This window comes from Camelus bactrianus, chromosome 5, assembly GCF_048773025.1.
Source record: "Camelus bactrianus isolate YW-2024 breed Bactrian camel chromosome 5, ASM4877302v1, whole genome shotgun sequence".
Lineage (NCBI taxonomy): Eukaryota > Metazoa > Chordata > Mammalia > Artiodactyla > Camelidae > Camelus > Camelus bactrianus.
In genome coordinates this window covers 48058121-48081005 of record NC_133543.1, presented here as the reverse complement: position 1 = coordinate 48081005, position 22885 = coordinate 48058121, and the positions used below count along the sequence as shown (strand labels likewise).

The 22885-nt window shown below is 35.2% G+C and overlaps 1 protein-coding gene across 1 annotated transcript in view; it reads left to right on the top strand.

Moving 5' to 3' along the window:
• The first annotated feature begins 4454 nt into the window (after positions 1-4454).
• The window catches only part of SCN3A (sodium voltage-gated channel alpha subunit 3), a 113550-nt gene continuing 95119 nt past the window's right edge, over positions 4455-22885 (top strand). Inside the window, exon 1 of the mRNA XM_045507649.2 lies at positions 4455-4663. The gene's annotated coding sequence lies outside the window, so the exon portion shown is untranslated. The remainder of the gene's footprint in view (positions 4664-22885) is intronic.

The following is a 22885-nucleotide window of genomic DNA, read 5'->3' as shown; positions in this document are numbered from 1 at the left end:
TGTGGAAAACAGTATGGAGAATACTTAAGAAACTAAAAAATAGACTTACTATATGATCCAGCAATCGTACTTCTGGGTATTTATCTGGAGAGAACTCTAATTTGAAAAGATGCATGCACCCCAGTGTTCATAGCAGCACTATATACAGTAGCCAAGACATGGAAGCAACTTAAATGTTCATTGACAGATGACTGGATAAAGAAGTTCTGGTATATTTATACAGAAATACTATGAAATAATATGAAATACTACTCAGCCATTAAAAAGATAAGATAATGCCATTTCAGCAACATGGATGGACCTGGATGGAGATTGTCAATCTAAGTGAAGTAAGCCAGAAAGAGAAAGAAAAATACCATATGGTATCACTTATATGTGGAATCTGAAAAAAAAAAAGGACATTATGAATTCATCTACAAAACAGAAACAGACTGTAGATGTAGTAAACAATCTTATGGTTACCGGGGAAAGGGGGTGGGAAGGGATAAATTTGGGAGTTTGAGATTTACAAATGTTAGCCACTATATATAAAAATAGATTTTAAAAAATTTCTTCTGTATAGCACAGGGAACTGTGTTCAATATCTTGTAATAGCCTTTAATAAAAAAATACGAAAATGAGTATATGTATGTATATGCATGACTGAGACACTGTGCTGTACACCAGAAATTGACATATTGTAATTGAATGTACTTCAATAAAAAATAATTATAAAATAAATAAATAAAAGATGCCTTCAGTTTTTCCTCCCAAACTGTCTAATGAATTTTCACTGCTGTATCTATGATATATATAACTTATGAGAGCTCTGTATTACATTTTATTTCCCCAAGGTGTCCTACTCTCACTTCATAGATGCAGCTAGGATATTAAATATAGTATTTATATATTCATCTTAGCTCAAGATATTGTCTTGATTTTTCAGATTTACTATTTTTGTGTTTGGAATAGGCCAAGGGAACCACCATTCCAAATTGTAAGTGGGTGGGTAGGAGAGGCAATGAGAGGGAGATATCTAGGAAAATTTAAAAGAGAATTGGTAAATCAGGTTTGGATATCTGAAATCATAATTACTCACTGACAGATCTAGTGGAACAATTAAAAATATTAGCAATGAATATTTGAATCAAATAAGACTAATATTTTCATGATGATGTGAATTCTGTTAAATTTGGTAAAATTTATGTTTATAATTTATATTTTAATTTATATTCACTTATTATAATTATATAATTCTGTTATATTTGCTATAGTTCTGCCCGTTGATTTGTTATAGAACTTCATTGTTTTCTTTTTCTTCCCCAAATTTTATCTCATGATAATTCCCCCTCATTGTCCTCAGAATAGAGTTTATACTTTAAAACACACACACACACACACACACACACACACACACACACACACAGCCTAGAATCACCTAAAACAATCAGTTCCCCAGAAAAACACTACCAGGAACTCTTCTGAGTATTTGGATACTCAAAAGTGGGCATTAGAAGGAATATAGTTCTAAGTATCACTACTAGTGGAGGAATTAGTATGGATTACTAGGGACTTCCAGAATTAACGAACATTTAGTGAATGGATAATCTGGCTGTGACTAGGGAAAAAAAGTTTCTAGAAAATAGAAATATCTCTGATGGGAAACTTACACAACAAAACAGTAAATTGTCTTGAATTTTCACTTAATGTGTGAGTAGCAGTGGTCTAAGTTAGTGGAAGCTCATTTCCCTTATGCTCCTCCAGCACTTGGTGCATATTTGTAGCACAGCAGTTATTTTACTGTATTATAATTGCCTGTGTGGTAAGATATGTGAAAATGTGCTTTTACTTCCTCTATATCTCATTATTTTGTCTATAAAATATATATAATAATCTCTTCTATAGGTGAGGGTTAAATGAATATATACAAAATGCATAGAACAATGTGTGGCACATAATACTAAATAAATGTTGGTTTTTGTTATTGTTATTAAATTCTTCACTATTACTTGAGGCTCTTCCCCCAGCCACTCCCCTCAAATTCCGGCCAGATTTTAAGGCTGTTATTTCCGAAGTGGAATTGTCATGGGGAACAGATAAAAGAATAATCAGATTCTTGTATTTTAAATTTAAAAGGCTTTAATTTAAGTGTATGAGGTGAATTGTGTCCACTCCCCTTCAGGGAAAAAAAATATATTGAAGTCCTAATCTCCAGTGTCTCAGAATATGCTTTTATTTGGAAATAGGGCTTTTACATAGGTAAGTAAGTTAAAATGAAGTCATTAGGGCTTACCCTAATCCAAAATGACTGGTGTCCTTATAGAAAGAGGAAATTTGGACATAGAGACACATATGCACATAAGGAAGACAATGTGAAGTGATGCAGGGATATCACTATAGAAAGATGGAGACAGAGGTTGGAGTTATACTGCCTGCCACAAGCTAAGGAATGTCTGGGCTACCTGAAGCTGAAAGAGATAAGGAAGGATCCCTAGAGGTTTCAGAAGGGTCATGACCTTGCTGACACCTTGATTTAGGACTTCTAACCTCCAGAACTGTGAGACAATAAAATTTGTCTGTCTGAGCCACTCAGTATGACACTTTGTTACAGCAGCCCAAGCAAACTAACACATTAGATATAAGGCAGAAAGATTTCAGAGGAAAACTTGTGGATCCAGTTTACTACTGACATAGAAGGAAGAGATCCAAGCTAAACTCTTTGGGGAATGGAATAAAGTTTGTAAGGAAGCAAGGGAACCCAACCCAACTGATGCCTCTGATAAGGGCTCCCCACATATCCTGTCTTCCCAGGAGTAGCTAAAAAGGAATAAAGAAGAGAAGTTGAAATATTCTAAAGTAGCAGGGATTGTGCCTCACTTGTCTGAAGCCCAAAGAACACATTATACCCCATGCAAAGGAAACAGTAGAACAGAGCTGCCCATGTGGGATGCTTGGGACGTGAGACTTAAGTCAGCCAATTACAGCCCAGAGCAACCATGTAAAGCTGCTACTTGTTTTTCTTCCCTCCTCCGCTAAGCACAGGAACAAAAGTTACTTACTCGAGAGAAAGAGCAGACAAAACCTGAGGTAACTAATGGTCATGAAAAGGGGATGCTGCCATGCAAAACTGAATCGATAGTGTTTCTGGGGCTAAATGGGAATGTAGGCACATTGGTAGATGTCTGCGTGGAGAGATGATGATGCCCAAGGATCATACAGGATTCTACATCTCACTGGATGCCCACATAAAACCATGGGAGGCTGGGGATCCTACTCTGTTTTCTCCATGTATGTAAGCATGCTTGGACTTAGATCAGTCTCCATGAGAAGAGTGTAAACCTGAAATCATTGCAAAAAGCCTCAAGTGACTCACCCGGATTTATTTTCCTTCCATTAGGCAAAATGGGGCTGGAATTTAATAAGTAAATAACACTTCTTTAGCATATGCCATAAAAATATGGTATCTGCTATATTTCTCTGTTCTTTATACATAAACTCCCTGATGACGGTACTGTGTGGTTTTATCTGTCTTTTCAAAGCTCATACAGTGCCTGACATATATTGAGGTGCTCCATCAACATTAACATATTTAATTAACTAACGATAAACTAATAAAATTATAGTTGTTCACTCTAAAGTAAATTGAAAAGTCAAATAAAATGAATAGCACTTTGATTAGTTAAGAAATCTCTTCTAATAAACTGATAAAAGTAATTTTCATTTTGCTTATGTCTTGTGTGCTTCAATATCCTTATAAATCATGTTTTCTTAAGTAGTTTAAAGATATAGATATAATATATAACCGATGATTGAATTATCTCATGTAAGATGAATTTCAACTGTTCCTTGTGTCATACACTAAATACTCCATAGATCTAAATTAGCTAGGCATCATTGAAGTTTAAAATATTTTTCCACATTCAGATACTATTTCTTATAAATATTTTACCAAAAAGCAACACAAAATGACTATCAGTGAATGCCTATTACACTGTTCTTTAAGGAGTCAGATTACTCACAGAAAAGAATTCTCCCGTGAAAAGAAAAAGTTTTTAGAAGACAAGAGCAGACCACAAGAGAGATTTTGTAAAACTCTACATGTAAGGTGTAAGGTAATCTAAAAACCTAATTTTCAAACAGAAATTTGTAAGGTTTTTAATTGCAGTCGTTTATGGTTGCATCAACTCTGTAAACTTAAAAAAAATTAGAAAAATATAAAATATTAGAAAAAATCTGCATACTCAAGTAATTTAGCACACAAAAGAATATTTTTATACATACTCATATGCTGAAGATAGGTTACATTTTACCTTATGATAAACACTAATGGGGATGTTTTTCCCTTTGTTCAATTTTCTGTGTCTGCCAGTAGATGGCGGTACCATGTTGAGTGCTGTCAGCTTTTTTTTTTTTTTCCCCCCCCTCAAAGCTGTTTTCTGATATATGTTGGGTACCATAGAGTGAATCTCAGAACAGGAAGCGGAGACATAAGCAGAGAGGATTCTGGAAAGGTCTCTTTGTTTTCTTGTTCACAGAGAAAGCAAAGAAAAGAAAACAAACATTGTAGTTAATATGTAAACCTCTGTGGCCAAAAATCTGAACAACTGCAGGGGAAGACTCATACTCTAACCATCTTGGATGTGGGCTTTGTTATGCTGTGATCCATAAGGCTCTGTTGTACCAGGTAAGCTGGCGAAACATTTAATTATCTGAACCATAGAATCTAGCCATCAGATCATTTTTCTTATTTTAAAATCATCTTCATGCTGCTATTTTTAGCCTAATGTTGTTATAATGTAAATTATAGGAACCAAAGGCTTCATTTGATGTGTAAACTGCTTACCATTCCTTTATCTCAAAGGAAATAGAGGCTCTGTCTGGAAATGGTGACTTATGGTACAGACTAGGCATTACTGAGCTTGTATTTTTGAAACATGTAGATACTTATGATTCATTGTAGTCAGAGAAAATATTTTTTATTACACGAAGCTAACTTAATTGATTTTGTGGCTGTAAATTATCTATTTAAATGTCCAGTGTGTCAAGTATTTTTTAAACATACATGTGTAGTGAAATTGGAACTATCATTCTTGTGCTTTAGTCTTTTTTTAAACAGCTTTGAAGATGCCATGCATATAGGGAGTGATAACAATATAGAGGTATTTAGCTGTCTAAAAAACATTGTCATTTGTCTCTAAAATCATCTATTCTCACCAATACTAACCATTAAAAAGAGATTTCACCTTCTAATAATAAAATGATCCCTATATGCTCCATTACGTTATTTCTTTATTTTAATATTATCATTTTATATTAAATATTTACCATTGAATTTATTGATTTAAAGGGTATTATATATCTTCTTGATGAATTGTCTCATAAGCTTCATATATTTCTGTATTTTTCTGTGTATATTTAATAACTGGTTATTATCATTATTATCAATTACCAGGGAGAGCCACTTAGACAAAAAATAATTATTTACTTTATCTATAATCTATATTTTCTGTACCTTTCTTTAAAAAATTTTATAGCATAATCATAAATGTTTTATTTAATTAGCAGTCATATAATTAGAACAGAAAATTACTGGCAGAAAAATCAATAGTATTAATTGAAAGAAGAGTTTTAAAAATCATAAAGGTTTTTTTTTTTTAATAAAACAGGTGGTGTAATGTAGCATATGAGAACAAAGATAAAGGTATAAGTACCTATAGGAATGTGCATGAAAATATTTCATCACAATCAGTCTAAGTAGTGAGTGCTCTGTGTGGAATAAAGACCTCTGATTTCAACCTGGGTTTCCAGTCAGTACTGGTCAAATTGGCCTGAAAATAGAACTTGAGGCCTCTGCTTTAAAAACAACTATAATCACTAATGACATGGTAAAACATACTGATTTTCATTTAAGATTTTACCTTGAGTAGCAATAATACTACCCCTAAAAACATTACAAAATAGCATTTCCCTCAGAGAAAAGTCCTGGGTCTTATATATGTCAGAAGAACTCCTACCATAGGATATAAAGAAAACTGTTTCTTTGAAAAGGGTTCCCAGAAATGGATGTTAATGAGCCTATTTTACACGCCATGCTTCTCTACAGGTAAATGTAACTTAGTTCTGTGTAATCACCAGAGCTGGTCTTTCTAAACAGTTTTACATTTATGAATGGATACTTATATGTTGGCCCTGAATATTAGTAATTTATCAGCATAGTTGCAAGAATCTGTTCATTTCTGACTATATATGTAGTCACAATGTGAAGAGCAAATGTATACAGAGTTCTTCACAAAACGTGCTCTTTCAAAATTTCTAGAAATCAACCTGTTTTGATTAAATGATAACTCAAATAAGTTTGGTACCTTATTCTTTTGGAGAATCTAATAGTGACTTCATTTTTAAGGTCAAGAATAATACTATTTATTGGTATAGTAGAGAAAAATAGGTTGAGCTCTGAGCGGAAGTCCTGACTTCTGATTCAAGTTCTGCTACTAATGAGCTCTGTCACCTCAGAAAAGACACCTATAAGAGATGAGAACTGGAATCAAGAATATATAAGGATGCTTTTCATTCTTAAAATTCTATGATTCCAATGTATCTGGATTTTCACCAATTGATTTCTCAGCTTAATTGTAATCTGATACATCTTTGACTTTTACTGAGTTGTATTTTATCATGAATTGTGTGCTTAACATGGGGATAGAGAAATAGAGATGTTTTGAAGGTTCTTGGCCAGCTTCTTCTGTGGTGGAAACAACCAGAAAGCAATATGGAGAAGTGGCTAAAAGCAAGGGCTGGCAGAACGAATCCTAGCTCCACTATTAATTGGCAAAGATCTAAACTTTCTGAGCCTCTATCATTACCTATAAAATAGGAATGATAATACCTATGTTGCAGGATTGTGTAAATAAATAATGTCTGTCCAGTGTTTATTACATGTCCTGGGACATGATTAAGCGCTCACCCTCCCCTCCTCCCGTTTCCCAACCCCTGCCAAAAGGAACAGGTATCATTGTTAATACTGGTGATGGTAATATATCTCCCACCACAACAGGAAGGACGAATGAAACTGCCAAGAAATTCTGTAGTTGAAAAGTGAATAATTCTCATCCTGAAAGAGTGCCTTTGCTGAAACAATAACTAAAAATGTGTGCCCTATAATAGTATCAATTTGTATTAACATCTTGGGCATTTCCTAGATTGTTTATAGAACTCTTATAATACTTTTGAGAAGACTACTCTTTAACCCAGTGATATATTACCACAAACTCCACTTCAAAGGCTTTCTTCTTTTTAACAAAATAGGGGCAAGAATCTTTATTTTACTTGTGCCTTATTAGATATACCTATTAGACAAAAGGCTCTGTGAAGATTCACAAAGAAAATGTGGTTTTCACCAAACACCACATTTATATGCCAAATAATTTCTACTGTGACCTGAGTCCCAGAAATGATTGTATGTGTTGGCTATTTGATCAATTCACAAACTATCTACTGCTTAAATCATATTGATGGTACAATAAAAGGTGGAAAGTCAAATTGTGCCTGATGACCTTGTTGACAAACTGCAAAATCCCTGCTTCCCTCCGAAGATTTTTCTCTACATGTAGCTTTGTACTCTTGACAGCCGTGTGCTACTGGGTTCTTGGGGAACTAGAGCTGGGATGTCCTTTTAACACTCCAGGCCTCCTAATCCTTCCCTTCAACCACTTCGGGCCTCTTTAATCTGACTCAGATAACTGTGCTGTCAGTTTCATCTTCATGGCAGCCAAGATGACTTAATGGGCTCATGATTAGACAGATCTGAGATGGCCTTGAGTTTGAAAGGCTTAAAGACATGAGGGGAAGTTTTCTCAGACAGTGCTCTGATTGGAATTTGTTGCTAGTCCATCTCCCTGACTCCAGCTCACTCCTAGATCTTGTGATTCCTTATTTTTAGGGATTAGCTGAAAATACCCATATAGTAAGCATACAAAGACAAGTGCTTCTTTTTCATCAAGGAATGAATATGTGACTAAATAGTGAAATTTCTTCACATGGGTTGCTGTGCAAATTATTTTTTTCTCATTATCATTCATTATAGGAACATTGTGAACTCACTGAAGGTTGGTAATTAATGTTTAATTTGTAATCTAAACATATTATGCATTCCACCTTAATATTGATGGTTGTTTTACCAGTTTTCCAAAACTATGAGGATTAATTTACCCACTCACCCCTGAAATATAATTTAAGATATTAACAGTACACTTCTGTACTTAGGATCTATTCTTAAATTTTGACTAACTTCAATTCTAAATGATCATTACTTCCACTTGAATTTTACCCCATAAACACCTTTAATGGCAATCCAATGTAGAACCTAGTATCTGAACTACTAGTTCTTGAGGTAGATTGTTCTTTGAGGTAGTTATAAAATTTGGAAAGGATAAAAGCCAATTATATTGTCACTTTGTTGAAAGTTCACATATTTATTTTCGATTAGGAAGCTATTTTTCTTAGTTCAGCTTTACCTGAAAATATTTTTCACACTGGGGTGAAGTTAACACAGTCTTTAGATGCATTTTAATGGGATACAGCAAGCGTAGATACCTATTTAAGAGCAGAACAGTGTTAATTTTCATTTACTTGAAAATAAATTAATAAAGAAAATTTACTACTGCTAAGCAAAGATGGGCTTTGCTCTATGAACTGCTTGATGGGCACCAGCTCTTTAGATATCTAAAATTCGAATTTACATTCAGACACATAATTAGCCACAGAAGTTTTTAAAATTTATATGAATACCCATTCAACTGGATACCACAAGTTTTAATGTGCCACATATTTATTGATTGATTCTTTTAATATTCCATCTCTTTTTTCCCAGGATTTGACGTGATAAGGGACTTTATATAAAGAACTTTAAAGAAACTTCTGCCCAATATATGTAACTAGAGAACAACTGCAAAGTAACTTATAAGCATGTTTACAAATTAAATGTACATATACACAAATACAGTGCATGTAAATATAGGCTAGTGGTGGAATTCTCAGGGGTTGTTTTAGTTCAGAGAAACCTTTTAAAAGTCTGGAGTTATTTCTGTAATAACTGAATTAGGTTTTCATCATTTTGGAAACTGCATACAGGGAGCCCTTCATGTGATTAAATTCTGAGCTGGAGGAAAGAGAAAGAAATGATGGTCCTTAAATTATTAAACAGTGGTTTAATATTGTTTTATTCAATGGGTGATTTCAAAGATGAGAAGTCATTCTTTAAATAACTTTGACCATTTTCTGCCAAGAAGCTCACTTTTGGGAATTTCAATCTCCTAATATTCAGAAGATACTTTATTCTCACTTGGGTTGTACAGAACATTTTGTCTTTTTCTTTTTCCAAGAGCTGGAACTGGAATAATTCACTGAATCCCAATTCTTACTGTTAAGTGACCTTGTGTTTCTAAACTAGAACCCCAGATATTCTTGCATAGGGCTTAATAAGACACATTTTATGAACTCAAGCCTCTATTTGGGAACCTACCACCTGTTTCTTAGCTTCTCTGTGTCGTTGGTGTTTTTGCTTGTAACACTTTCTCTTTATAAGTTGCTTTTGTTCTACCTAAACAAAGTATTCTGATGAGATCGGGCACATTCAGGGTGATATGATATTCTGAGTAATTTCTTTTCATGGAATTTGTATCATGATTGGAAATAACTTTAAGAATAAATTCATCAGGAAATAAGCCCAAATTCTACATGGGCAAAGCAGGTAAGAAAAATGAGTAAAGCTAGTCAGACTAGGACTAAGGAACTCCACAGCTCATGCCCCTTATAAAAAGGGGAAGCTCCTTAGGGCTAGGAGATTGTTGAATCAAATAATTTTTCCAAAGAAGCTTAAAAACCCAGATTTTTATGAAAAATATGCCTCTTGTTAAGTGTTGTCATCTATTTCAAATTATTTACAACACTGGGATAGATCCAACAAAACATACCTACAAGCAGGATATGGCCAAGGGATTTTTGGCAGGTATTTTTTCCTTTTGCCAATCCAACCAGTATTTTTACCAGTAAGGGAAAAGAAACTTCGGAGAGAAACTGGCTTGACTGTATTTGGAGGGATAGCCACAGTGGCACTTCGATTTCTTGTCTGCTCCTTCAGGCTCATGCAACTGCCCACCGTTTTTCTATCTCTTTCATTTCAAATCTTTGAATATTCTATGTATTACCTCCCACATTTCTGCTTTTACTGCTGATATTTACATCACTGAACTTTAATTCATTGACATAAAACTTGGTAGCATTAGATAAAACCACAAATCAAATACATATGCCTGGAATGAGAACTTCTTGGCCAGAATATGGAAACTCAGAAAGAAAAAGCAAAATGAAAAATGAAAATAAAATTATTAAAACCTCACAAAAAATGATAGAAGAAAAAAAAATAGTTGATGGGAAATGGATCTGCAACATCTGAGAGAAAACAAAAAGAGGTGAAACATGATGAGTTTATTCACAGAGTGGCCCACAGCTCTGGCTGCACATTGGAATCACCTGGGAAACTTAAAAATGAGCAAAGCCGGCTTCCCCTTATGCCAGTTCAGTTAGATTCTCTGGGGCTAATCCTGGTTATCAGTGTTTGTTTAAAAGCTCTGCAAGTATAGTTCAAATATGCAGCCAGGTTTGAAAACCAATTGACTAAAGGGAGTCAGAGAAAAATAAAAGAAACTAATGAAAGCTTGGCTAGAAAAGTGAAACACAGCTGAGAAATGACTTTCAAAATAATTTCAAAATTCCAATAAGTGGGTTGTGTTAAATAAAAAGACTATGTAAATACTTAAAATAACAAAAACACATTCATGTCCATTTCTCCCTTGGTTGAAAAAGACAGTATTTATTCTACATGTTTAAAGCAGTTTTATATTTCAAATTGTTCATTTCCTACCTTTACCTCTATTTGAAAGTTGACCCAGCTGCTGGTTGTGGTATATTTTGCAAACTAACAATATAAACAATTGTGCACACTCAGAAATAAGCATCCATGAACTTCAATTTGTACAGTGATTTGCCCTCTTTTTATCTGTACCTTATAAATTACTCCTTTGAAAATTAAGTCTTAAATAATCAAGGAAGTGTCTACTGAAAGATACTTTTTGAATGTCCAGGTCATTCAGCTGGAAACAAAACACTGATTTCTAATTTTTGAAACTGCAATTGTGGCAAATTTACAGGAAAGGCAGATCCGTAAACCAACAAAAATTTTAAAGCCAAAATTCATTTTAAAATGCATTTTCAGAAAGTGGCATTTCTGAGGAAGAAGTGAATTAACCTAATAGCTAAGTGGAATTAATAATGAATTGCATTTCCTAAAAGGAATTCCATTACCAAGGTGAGTCAGCCTTTTCAACTCTTTAAGGAGGTATTTGCTGGGTTAACACCACAGTTGCTTTTCCTTGTTGATTTCCCACAGCCCTACTCACAACTGGGGGCAGATTGTGGTTGCCCCTACTAAAAAAATTCTCTATGTCCCTCAGAGCAAATTATATTCTAAAGTCTTTTCTCTAGAGAAACATCCTATAATATTACTATTCAATTATGCTTTCTTCATGACCTCTACCAGTCTGAACCAGGTCATGAAAATTATCACTATATAAAAGATATGTTAAATATTAGGATGAGAATATTTGTATTTTGAAGCAGGAGGCTGATGCTTGCATGGTAAACAGAAGGAATATAATATTATGTTTGAGGCTAAGTCTATGATGGATGCCTATGAAATGGTGCTTGGGTTCTCAAACTGGCACTGGATCATTGAAAAAATTATATCCTACCTTTATACACAAAGTATTTGGGTAGTCTACAATGAAAATGTAAATAATCAACCAGTAAAATATTAATAAGAATGAAAACCTGAATCAGAAAAGGAATGTTTTTTGATGAAGGGTCACCTTATATTATGCAGTCAGTATAGAGAGCAAAAAGTTTACTGCTGATATGACCATTCCCTCCACCAGTACAGTGACAACTGTGAGAACAAACTTTACTCGTTAGAGAATATCATTCCAACTTGTTATTCAGAAACATTTAGTATATTTTAAAAAGGAAAAGGGTAATGCTTGGGAGTAAATGAAAAGTGGCAGAGCACATCCAAATCATGATGCAGATCCCTATGCAAATTAGCACAAGAGTTTAGATACACCCAGGAAACTGCAATAGTGCATTTGTTAGACTTGTTGTTTACTCAGTGTCTCCTGTCATTGTAAGACACATTTCTTTAAAATATACATTAAATGCAGTACAGTGGTGCTATGTTTCAAACAACATCTATGAGACCAATTTAACCATAAAATAATACTCTTTTTTCCCCCTACAATCCATATCCCTCAGGAAAGCTGAATTTAGGGAATTTTATGCATGACAAAATATTTTCTATTTAGTCTATTAATTTTTTCCTGAATACAAAATTTGAAAACTAATTATTTAAAATCTAAAAAGGGGCCCTTGATGTGGAAACTTCAAGTGTCTTTTTCCCTTTTTTAAAAAAAATTAATAGATTATTTTTAGGGAAGTTCCAGGTTTACCAAAAGTTGATTAGAAAGTTCAAAGACACTTGAAGAATGAGTGAATTCAATGACCAACTTTGCATAGGCAATTTTATCAGAATCCTGAATTATCCATGTCCTTGAGGAGTTAGTTCAGGTAGCACACATGGAACATTGTAGAAATGCCACAAATTCCAGTTTTGTCCTTCTGAGCATCTTCTCCATTCAGCTCTTACCTTTCTCCTCATGATTGCTGTACTCTCTAGCCATGGTCTTACTCGCTAGATCGTCCATCCTGGGAAGGGCTGGACAGGCTATGCCCATCTTGGCTCTAATTAGAAGACTGGTTGCTGCAATCTCTGTCTGAAATGAAATCATGTACACAAAATTGAATATGCAAAGTTAGAAGGGATTTGAGGGATAGTTCTTTTTAGTAACCAACCTTCCAGCCATGCTCTACTCAAGGCATTCATAGTATTGATTCATCAAAAAACGTGGTTTAAATTTGAGCAAGCACATAGTTCACTAAAATATTCTGAATATGGAGAGAGACTCTAACAGGTATAACACAGCCAACCCCAATTACATGATTAGTCCAGTATTCAATGACCATTTGGTTTAGACTATAAGGTGACTGCTATACCCTCAGGTCGCTCAGAAGGGATGAATGTTGGAATACACCGAGTCCAGAGTCCCAGAGCTTTAGATATTAAAGAGCCACTGCAAATGAACTAGTCAATTTCTCCCATCTCCCTCTCTATAAAAGATGTGGACACTGAATGCCAAAAACATTGAGTGTTCAATATATCACAGCAAGTGATGTCAAAGACAAGCCTAGAACACAGGTTACCCAAATCACAGATTTCATTCCCCTCTTTCTGTTTTCCTCCTTCTCTTCCTTACCTTTTCATTAACTCTTGTTTCTAAAAAGATGGTGCAGGGCATACTTTTCCATTATGTTACACTGTCTTCTGCAGCACCACCTCAGGGTAATCAGACTCCATAGCATCATAACCATCTTCTTGGGGGGCATGCTTAATAGAGAAGCTACTCAGGTGGCTGAGTTCTGGCTGGTGAAGAATCATGTGACAGCTGAACCTCAGCCCCACCTAAATCAGCCTGTGCTCCAGTGGAGTTTACTATTAATAGTGATCTGAAGGCAGATCTTACAGCATCTGTGTTCCAAGCTAGATAAATCTCAATCCTCTGTATTTTAAGCCTCAAAGGAGTGCAGGTAACGTGCGGAGAAGCAAGCACCACTATCCTGAAGTTGTACCTCAAGTTCCCTCAGGTTGCCAAGTGAAAAAGGCAATCGACTCTTAACACTCGGTTGTGAAAACAGTGCTCTGTCACTTTGATTACAGTCAGTAAACAGTCTGTGGTTGCCTGGAAAGAAACTGCCTAAAGCACAAGGCACCAGCAAGCAGGAGAGACATGGCTGAGGGCAACTCAGAGGGCTCTCTCTTACGGCTGAAGCAAAACTGTGTTATGGTAGGATTATGGATCAAGGATTGTTTATTGGGCTGAGAACTCTGTTTGCTTTCAATTTTCCGTGATACCAATTTACTTCAAAATAAAAAGCTTCCTATAATTCTGTTATATTCAGATTTAAATATGGTTGATGCTCCAGAAGCACATGCATGTGTACACACACGCACAAACACACACACACACACACACAGAAAATTCACTTATGTTTCTTGGTCCAAAATCCTATGACTTGAGGACAAAAACAACAATCTGATCAAGTAAAACCAAAAAATTATCTATCCAGAGAGTGAATACCTTCCTTTTAGCACATCTCAGAATGGGGGATTGCCCCCTTCCTTAATTCACACATTCATTTACGGGTTTGATCACTTGGTGGAGGATGATGGAGTAGGGTAAAGGTATATACTAGACCAGCACTAGCTAAAGTAAATAGAATGAGACCCACATATGTACTTTGAAAATTTTCAGATGCTGACATCAAAAAAGACCAAAAAAAATGAAATTAATGTTACTAATGCTGTTTTTTATTTAAGCCAATATACTCAAAATATTATCATTTCAAAATTTGGCACTAGTTACATTTCAAGTGCTCAGTTCCTCCATGTGGCCAGGGCTACAACACTGGATAGGGTATCTGCAGAATTTGTTTTAGGTAATTGTATTCAACAGATATCTAATAATCCTGCGTATTGTGGTAGGTAGGCAATGAAATCTTTATCCTCAAGGAATTTAATAGTAAATGTGGAAGCAATAAGGTACATCCTTAGTAAAAGCAGAAGTTAAAATCTTATAATTATTATATGAATTTTAAAGACAATATATGCATGCTTACTGGGGTTCAGAGGAAGGCAAAATTACTTCTGACTCAGAATTTGGGTATGATGAGCCTTGGAGTGCAGGTAGGATTTTAACAGGCAACAATTGGTGGTGAATAATATTTCAGGCAGAGGGAATGTTTTTGAAAGCCAGAAGCCAGATGGGGGGCTTTCAGGGAATGGCAAATAGATTACTTTGACCAGGGGTGAGCACATATGTAGGAGAGTGTGTAATATGAAGCTGGAGAAGCAGATGAGTAAAAAGAGACTCTGATCATTACTTTTTCTAAAGAAAAAAAGACACTGGATTTGGTGGCATGATTTACTAGCCATGTGGCCTTGGACATGTAACTTATCCTCTTGAACCCGCTTGTTTCCTTACCTGCAAAATGAGGACAAAAACAACCTTTATCTCCTTTATAGGGTTCACAGTAACCCTATAAAGGTTATCGTGAAGATAAAATGAGCTACTCAGTGCCTGGCACACAGCAAGTATTCTCTATTATCATTACTATTACTTCTCTAAGATATTCTGAAGTGTGGAATTCTTTAAGTAAAACATTTCAGTCCCCAATTTGCTTTCTTTTAAGGAGAGTCTGATAAACTTCGCATACTCAGTCCATTATCTCTGAGGTAAACAGGATTTGAATGTATGTATTTTGATCTAGATTAAATAGGACTACATAATTAGGAGATATTGTGCCTATAGAGAATTAGGCTTTTGTTGTTCTTTTCTGTTTTAGCATCCTAATGGCTATATGATACAAAACCAAGTTACTTTATTTACTTAGCTAATCCCCTATTAGTGGACATTTCACATTTTTTCTAGAGGTGCTATTATAAAATATGCTGCCTTACATAGAATACAAGACTTTCTAAAGAGTACTTGTAGGTTGAATTTCTAAATAGTAAATCTAAGTAAAAAAAAAATTAAATCTTTTTGAGAAACTAAAATTAAATAATTCATTTATTCAGAAAATGTCTGTTGAGCACCCACTATGTGCTATGCACTGCTCTATGCACTTGGGATTCATTGGTGAACAAAACAGACCAAAAAAGGCAAAAATTCCAGCCTCCCAAGTCTTATGTTCCACCTAGGAGAAACAGAAAATGAATAATAAACATTGCAAATAAGTAAATTATAGAATACATAATAAGGTGATATAAGTGCTTTGGGAACAATAAAGCCAGGTAAGGAACTGGAGGGGAAGCACAGTAGGTCTATTTGAGAAGGTAAACTTTTGACCAAGACTTAAAGAACATGGGGGAGCTAGGCATTCAGCTATCTAGAGGAAGAGTACTCCTAGGAGAGGAACAGTATACATGTGTTTGGTAGGGGCAGAGGACAGCCAAAAGCAAGTCTGGCTAGACAGGAGTCAGAAAGGAGGTGAGCAGGATATGCGTTCACCTAGGTAAATGGAACACCAGGTCATAAGGTCTTAGAGGCAATTGTAAGGCATTTGGCCTTTTCTCTGGGTAGCTCCTATAGGCTCTTGCACAGAGGAATGACATTATTTGCTTTCTCTTTTCTTCTAATCACTCTGACTGTTGGGTGAAAATAGGCTACATGGGAGTCAGGCTGGACGCACAGACACAGGAAGCTATTGCAGGCATCTGTGAAATACTATCATAAATTTCGAGATTTCAAGCTCAGAAGAATTACACCACAGGACATTAAACAAATGAACACATGAGACTGAAGAAGTTATGACTATCATCTTTGAGAAATCATGAAAATGAGAGCAGTATGACTAGTATATATGCTTCTATCTTCAAAAAAAAAACCCATCAAATTCTGAATTCTGTAAGCCAGTCATTATCAAAATGTGATTCCTGGGCCAGCATCATCAGCATCCTCTGTACACTTATTAGAAATGCAAAATTTGGGTTCTCACTCATATCTACAGAATCAGCAACTCTAGGGTGAGGCCTGGTAAGCTGTGTTTTAATGAAAGCCTTACAGGTCCTTCTGATGCTAAATTTTAAGGACCACTGCTATAAACTCAAGTGATGAAACAAGATAGCCTGAAAGATCCTTTTCAATTTAGGATACTGGGCTTCCAAGTTCAACATTTAACATTTATTTTCATTATAAAATATAGTCCTTGAGAAAATGGTTTATTTGTAAGAAACATACACATGCTTAAGAAGAAATAAATTTTTTAAATCATGTATTTAGAGAAATATGACATTTATTATATCCCACCTCTATAAAAAAGTCATGTAAAATGGTATATTATTTTTTTCAAAATCCATGTGCAATAGTTAGTTGAAGACAAAGAAAATGGAGAAAATGTAGATGATAAAGCTGTTAAAGATGGTGGATTAATGCAGTTACTGTCTTAGAATATACATTTAGCTCTGAGCCTCCTGGGCTCAACATTTTTAGAGTAAGGGCAGAAACGAATTTTATACAACTCAAAGAAAGAAATTCCAGATTTTAAGTTAACACAGACCCCCATGAAGCCCTCTAATAGTCAAATTCGATCCAGGAGAATCTCTGGAGTATCCAGAAAAGCAGATGTATGGTTTGCTTCCTAGACAAACTTCCACTCTTTCAATTCATAATATCTTGGTGATTTGACCACTGAAGTTATATCCTTGATAAAGAGCCTCAAGTCTTAAAATCAAATGAGCAACTCATAGGGTACAGCTATTACAGAAGAGCCAACCAGCGATCCCATCCAGATGGAAGGCTACCTCTTTCCCATGGGGAAACTCTGCCATGGACCTGCTGGCAAAATCTGTGAGTTCCTCAGTGAACAGCTTTGGATTTGCTTCAGTCCTTGCACAAAGAGCTAACTGAGTCCCCAGAGTTTTATAGCCTAATGCCTGCCAGAAATAGTTTTGATCTGGAAAATTCTGAAGCAGGTACATCATGTTGTCAGCATAAAGGAAGATAAAATGGATTGAAAGGAAAGAAAAAAGCATAAATGGCTAAAAATAAAGGATAAACTAAGGAGGCAAAATGATGGTTAAAACCAATGTAGCTGGAGTAAGAAAATAATTAAACTAACACTGGACTCTATAAGGTATTAAAGGATAAATTGTTAGGGTAAACTAACACAAAAGGAAATGCAAATAAAATTAAACTTGTCTCTAGAAAATTCAATTATTGGTATTAGTATTACAAATAATAACATTAGTAGTAAAAATAGAAATAGATTAAGAAAAATAAAATTAAAGCAACTTTGTCCAAAGTTCCTCTGCTGGTGACAACTACTCTTTTCAGAGTAAAGCTTCTGTCATGCTCCTTGAACTACCACTTCTTCATTCATGGTATGAAGAACTTCCCCTTAATTTCCAAACTGCTGATATTCTATTAAGGTAATTTCAAAGGCAGGCTATCCATTTCGGGGGTATTTCCAGGTCCAATACTTATATTAAATAATCTGAAAGTACAGTTTCTGAACCATCTTATCTCATCACCAACTTAATGGAAATCACCAAGTTTGACTAATTTTAGCCATTATTAGAAGACTTATTTGATTAAACCTTGTATGGGTCTTTCATGAAATTAAATTTAAGACATCTGTTCAGCATGTTACCTCGTGTCCTTTACGCTATGGTCCTAAGCAAAATTTCTTCCCTCAGTTTAGTTCTTAGAGAAAGTTCGTCTTTATACACAGCTTTTAGGAATTGTTTTTGGTTTTGTTTCCTAAAACAAGATCAAATACATGTGACCCAGTGTGCTTTCACTTTTTCTTACCTACCAGGAACATCAGAGCTAAATTCCAACCTTGATTGTACAAAGCACCTTTCTTGTATTTGTAGCTATCTCTACTCTTTTCCTTCATAGCAACCTTCTCAAATTGTAATCCATGTGCCACCTCCACCAAATTCATTTAAGGAGCTTGTTTAAAACGCAGATCCCTGGGCCTTGCTGCAGACCAACTTTTTCACAATCTCCAGAGACTGAACACAGAAATCTGCATCTTTAACAAGGAGTCAGTCCAAGTGATTCTTATGCTCACTGAAGTTCAGAACTGATTTAAAGACTCCTTATTCTCGTCTTAACTCAAGTAGTCTAATTTTATTTTACATTTAATCTATAAACCATGGTCTACTTGGAAATATGAGTGAGATAGAGATCTTATTAAGACATAATTCAACTTAAAGTATGAGGCCTAAATTGGAGCATGAGGCCATATGCAGAAATCATTGCTATTTCCCATGCATACTTGAGACTGAAAAAAACCTCTCCCTTTTGGAGCTCAAGCCGTGAGATACATTTTCTCTGATCCATAGATCAGTAATTTTCACAAGGGGAGGGAGAAGAGAGAACTCAAGCAAATCAGAACCTTCTGGCATGCTTTCTCAAACTCCATTCTTTTGTTTCTCCTTAACCTCTTAGGTCTCATTTGATATGCAGCCCTCCCTACCTCATCTCCCCTCCATGTCCCCAAAGAAAAGACTGAAAATAATATGGAATATCTAAATTGATATTTTGCTTATTTAACATCATGCTCATTATATGTTGGTCTGGAAACCAAGGTATTTAAAACCCAGTTACTTGTGTGCTGTGAAGGATAGAAGCAGCAGTATTTATTAAGCTGTGGCTTTAAAGTAGAGAGAAGTAACATTTATTTAAGGGCTATAAATGTATTTAACCATTTAATGCTTCAGGCTCTGATGCTTGAATCTGATAGGTGTTATTTAAGTAATAATAACTATAATGCTATTATTACTATTATTGCTACTTCTATTACTACTAAAACCTCCAGCTTTTATGGAAAATCTACTTTATTTTTTATTTTTTTGGAAAATCTACTTTAAATCAGCTATTGTACAAGTGACATTACATGCATGTGTGTTTGTGTGTGTGCACAGATAAGATCATTCAATTCTAACAACAGCTGTGTTTCACTGGGAATTCTAACCCCCTTAATAGATGGGAACTAAGTATTGGATTGGTTAGGTAATATGTTCAATGTTACACAGCTGCTGAATGGCAGAGTCAAGTCTGTGCTGCTACTGAGTGAAAAGTAAGAGAGGAGAGGCAGAGGCCACATCATAAAGGCACCTGTACACTTTGCTAAAGTGACTATAAGTCACTGAGAGCCACTGACAAATTTTAATAAAGGTAAGATATACCGTTTATAAAAATCATTCTGATGACAGATTAGAGAAAAGACTGGTAGCTTAGGAATGAATTTAAAAGACTCTATAGTAAATAAAAAGGTGACACTTAGTGTTCATTTTTTTGGTCATAGTAAATTGTAAAGGAAGATTTATTAGTGAGAGTCCAGACCAGTCTGACTTACAAGCTTTGTATAAGTGAACGGAATTTAAAAAAAAAAATACCAACTGCTAATTTAAAAATTACATATATTATGCTTTCAAATAATCCTCAGTTCAATTGGGCTAAGGTGAAAGGAATATGCTATCAGACTGTTATATATTACACATTGGTTTTAGCATGCTAGTTTTTCTACCTCTGCTTATCTAACATTTACTCTTTTTTTAACATTTTTATTGATTTATAATCATTTTACAATGCTGTGTCAAATTCCAGTGTAAAGCACAATTTTTCAGTTATACGTGAACATACATATTTTCATTGTCACATTTTTTTTCTCTGTGAGCTACCATAAGATCTTGTGTATACTTCCCTGTGCTATACAGTGTAATCTTGTTTACCTATTCTACAATTTTGAAATCCCGTCTATCCCTTCCCACCCTCTGCCCCCTTGGCAACCACAAGTTTGTATTCTATGTTTATGAGTCTGTTTCTGTTTTGTATTTATGCTTTGTTTGTTTATTTTTGTTTTCATTTTTTTTTTAGACTCCACATATGAGCGATCTCATATGGTGTTTTTCTTTCTCTTTCTGGCTTACTTCACTTAGAATGACATTCTCCAGGAGCATCCATGTTGCTGCAAATGGCATTATGTTGTCGGTTTTTATGGCTGAGTAGTATTCCATTGTATAAATATACCACCTCTTCTTTATCCAGTCATCTGTTGATGGACTTTTAGGCTGTCTCCATGTTTTGGCTATTGTAAATAGTGCTGCTATGAACATTGGGGTGCAGGTGTCATCCTGAAGTAGATTTCCTTCTGGATATATGCCCAGGAGTGGGATTGCTGGGTCATATGGTAAGTCTATTCCTAGTCTTTTGAGGAATCTCCATACTGTTTTCCATAGTGGCTGCACCAAACTGCATTCCCACCAGCAGTGTAGGAGGGTTCCCCTTGCTCCATAGCCTCTCCAGCATTTGTCATTTGTGGATTTTTGAATGGTGGCCATTCTGATTGGTGTGAGGTGATACCTCATTGTAGTTTTGATTTGCATTTCTCTGATAATTAGTGATATTGAGCATTTTTTAACGTGCCTATTGATCATCTGTATGTTTTCCTTGAAGAATTGCTTGTTTAGGTCTTTTGCCCATTTTTGGATTGAGTTGTTTGGTTGTTTCTTATTAAGTCATATGAGCTGCTTATATATTCTGGAGATCAAGCCTTTGTCGCTTTCATTTGCAAAAGTTTTCTCCCCTTCCATAGGTTGTCTTTTTGTTTTCCTTATGGTTTCCTTTGCTGTGCAGAAGCTTGTAAGTTTCATTAGGTCCTAGTTGTTTATTCTTGCTTTTACTTCTATTGCTTGGGTAGACTGTTCTAGGAGAACATTTTTGAGATGTATGTCAGATAATGTTTTGCCTATATTTTCTTCTAGGAGGTTTGTTGTATCTTGTCTTATGTTTAAGTCTTTGATCCATTTTGAGTTTATTTTTGTGTATGGTGTAAGGGAGTGTTCTAGCTTCATTGCTTTACATGCTGCTCTCCAGTTTTCCCAACACCATTCGCTGAAGAGACTGTTTTTATTCCATTGTATATTCTTGCCTCCTTTGTCGAAGATGAGTTGACCAAAAGTTTGTGGGTCCATTTCTGGGCTCTCTATTCTGTTCCATTGGTCTATATGTCTGTTTTTGCACCAATACCATGCTGTCTTGATGACTATAGCTCTATAGTATTGTCTGAAGTCTGGGAGAGTTATTCCTCTAGCCTCTTTCTTTCTCTTCAGTAATGCTTTGGCAATTCTAGGTCTTTGATGGTTCCATATAAATTTTATTATGATTTGTTCTACTTCTGTGAAATATGTCCTGGGTAATTTGATAGGGATTGCATTAAATCTGTAGATTGCCTTGGGCAGTGTGACCATTTTAACAATATTGATTCTTCCAATCCAAGAGTATGGGATATCTTTCCAATGTTTAAAGTCTTCTTTTATTTCCTTCATCAATGGTTTATAGTTTTCTGTATATAACTCTTTCACCTCCTTGGTGAGATTTATTCCTAGGTATTTAATTACTTTGGGTGCTATTTTAAAGGGGATTGTTTCTTTACTTTCTTTTTCTGTTGATTCATCATTAGTGTAAAGAAATGCCACTGATTTTTGAAACTTAATCTTGTAACCTGCTACCTTGCTGAATTTTTCGATCAGCTCTAGTAGTTTTTGTGTGGAACTTTTAGGGTTTTCTATATATAGTAACATGTCATCAGCATATAGTGACACTTTTACCTCTTCTTTTCCAATTTGGATCCCTTTTATTTCTCTCTCTTGCCTGATTTCTGTGGCTAGGACTTCCAAGACTATGTTGAATAGGAGTGGTGATAGTGGGCATCCTTGTCTTGTCCCAGACTTTAGTGGGAAGCTTTTGAGTTTTTCACCATTGAGTACTATGCTGGCTGTAGGTTTGTCATATATAGCTTTTATGATGTTGAGATATGTTCCCTCTATACCCACTTTGGTGAGAGTTTTTATCATAAATGGGTGTTGAATTTTACCAAATGCTTTTTCTGCATCTATTGAGATGATCATGTGGTTTTTGTCCTTTCTCTTGTTGATGTGATGTATTACACTGATTGATTTGCATATGTTGAACCACCCTTGTGTCCCTGGGATGAACCTCACTTGGTCATGATGTATAATCTTTTTTATGTATTGTTGGATTCTATTTGCTAATAATCTGTGAGGATTTTGGCATCTATGTTCATCAGTGATATTGGCCTATAATTCTCTTTTTTGGTAGTGTCTTTGCCTGGTTTTGGTATCAGGGTGATGGTGGCTTCATAGAATGAGTTT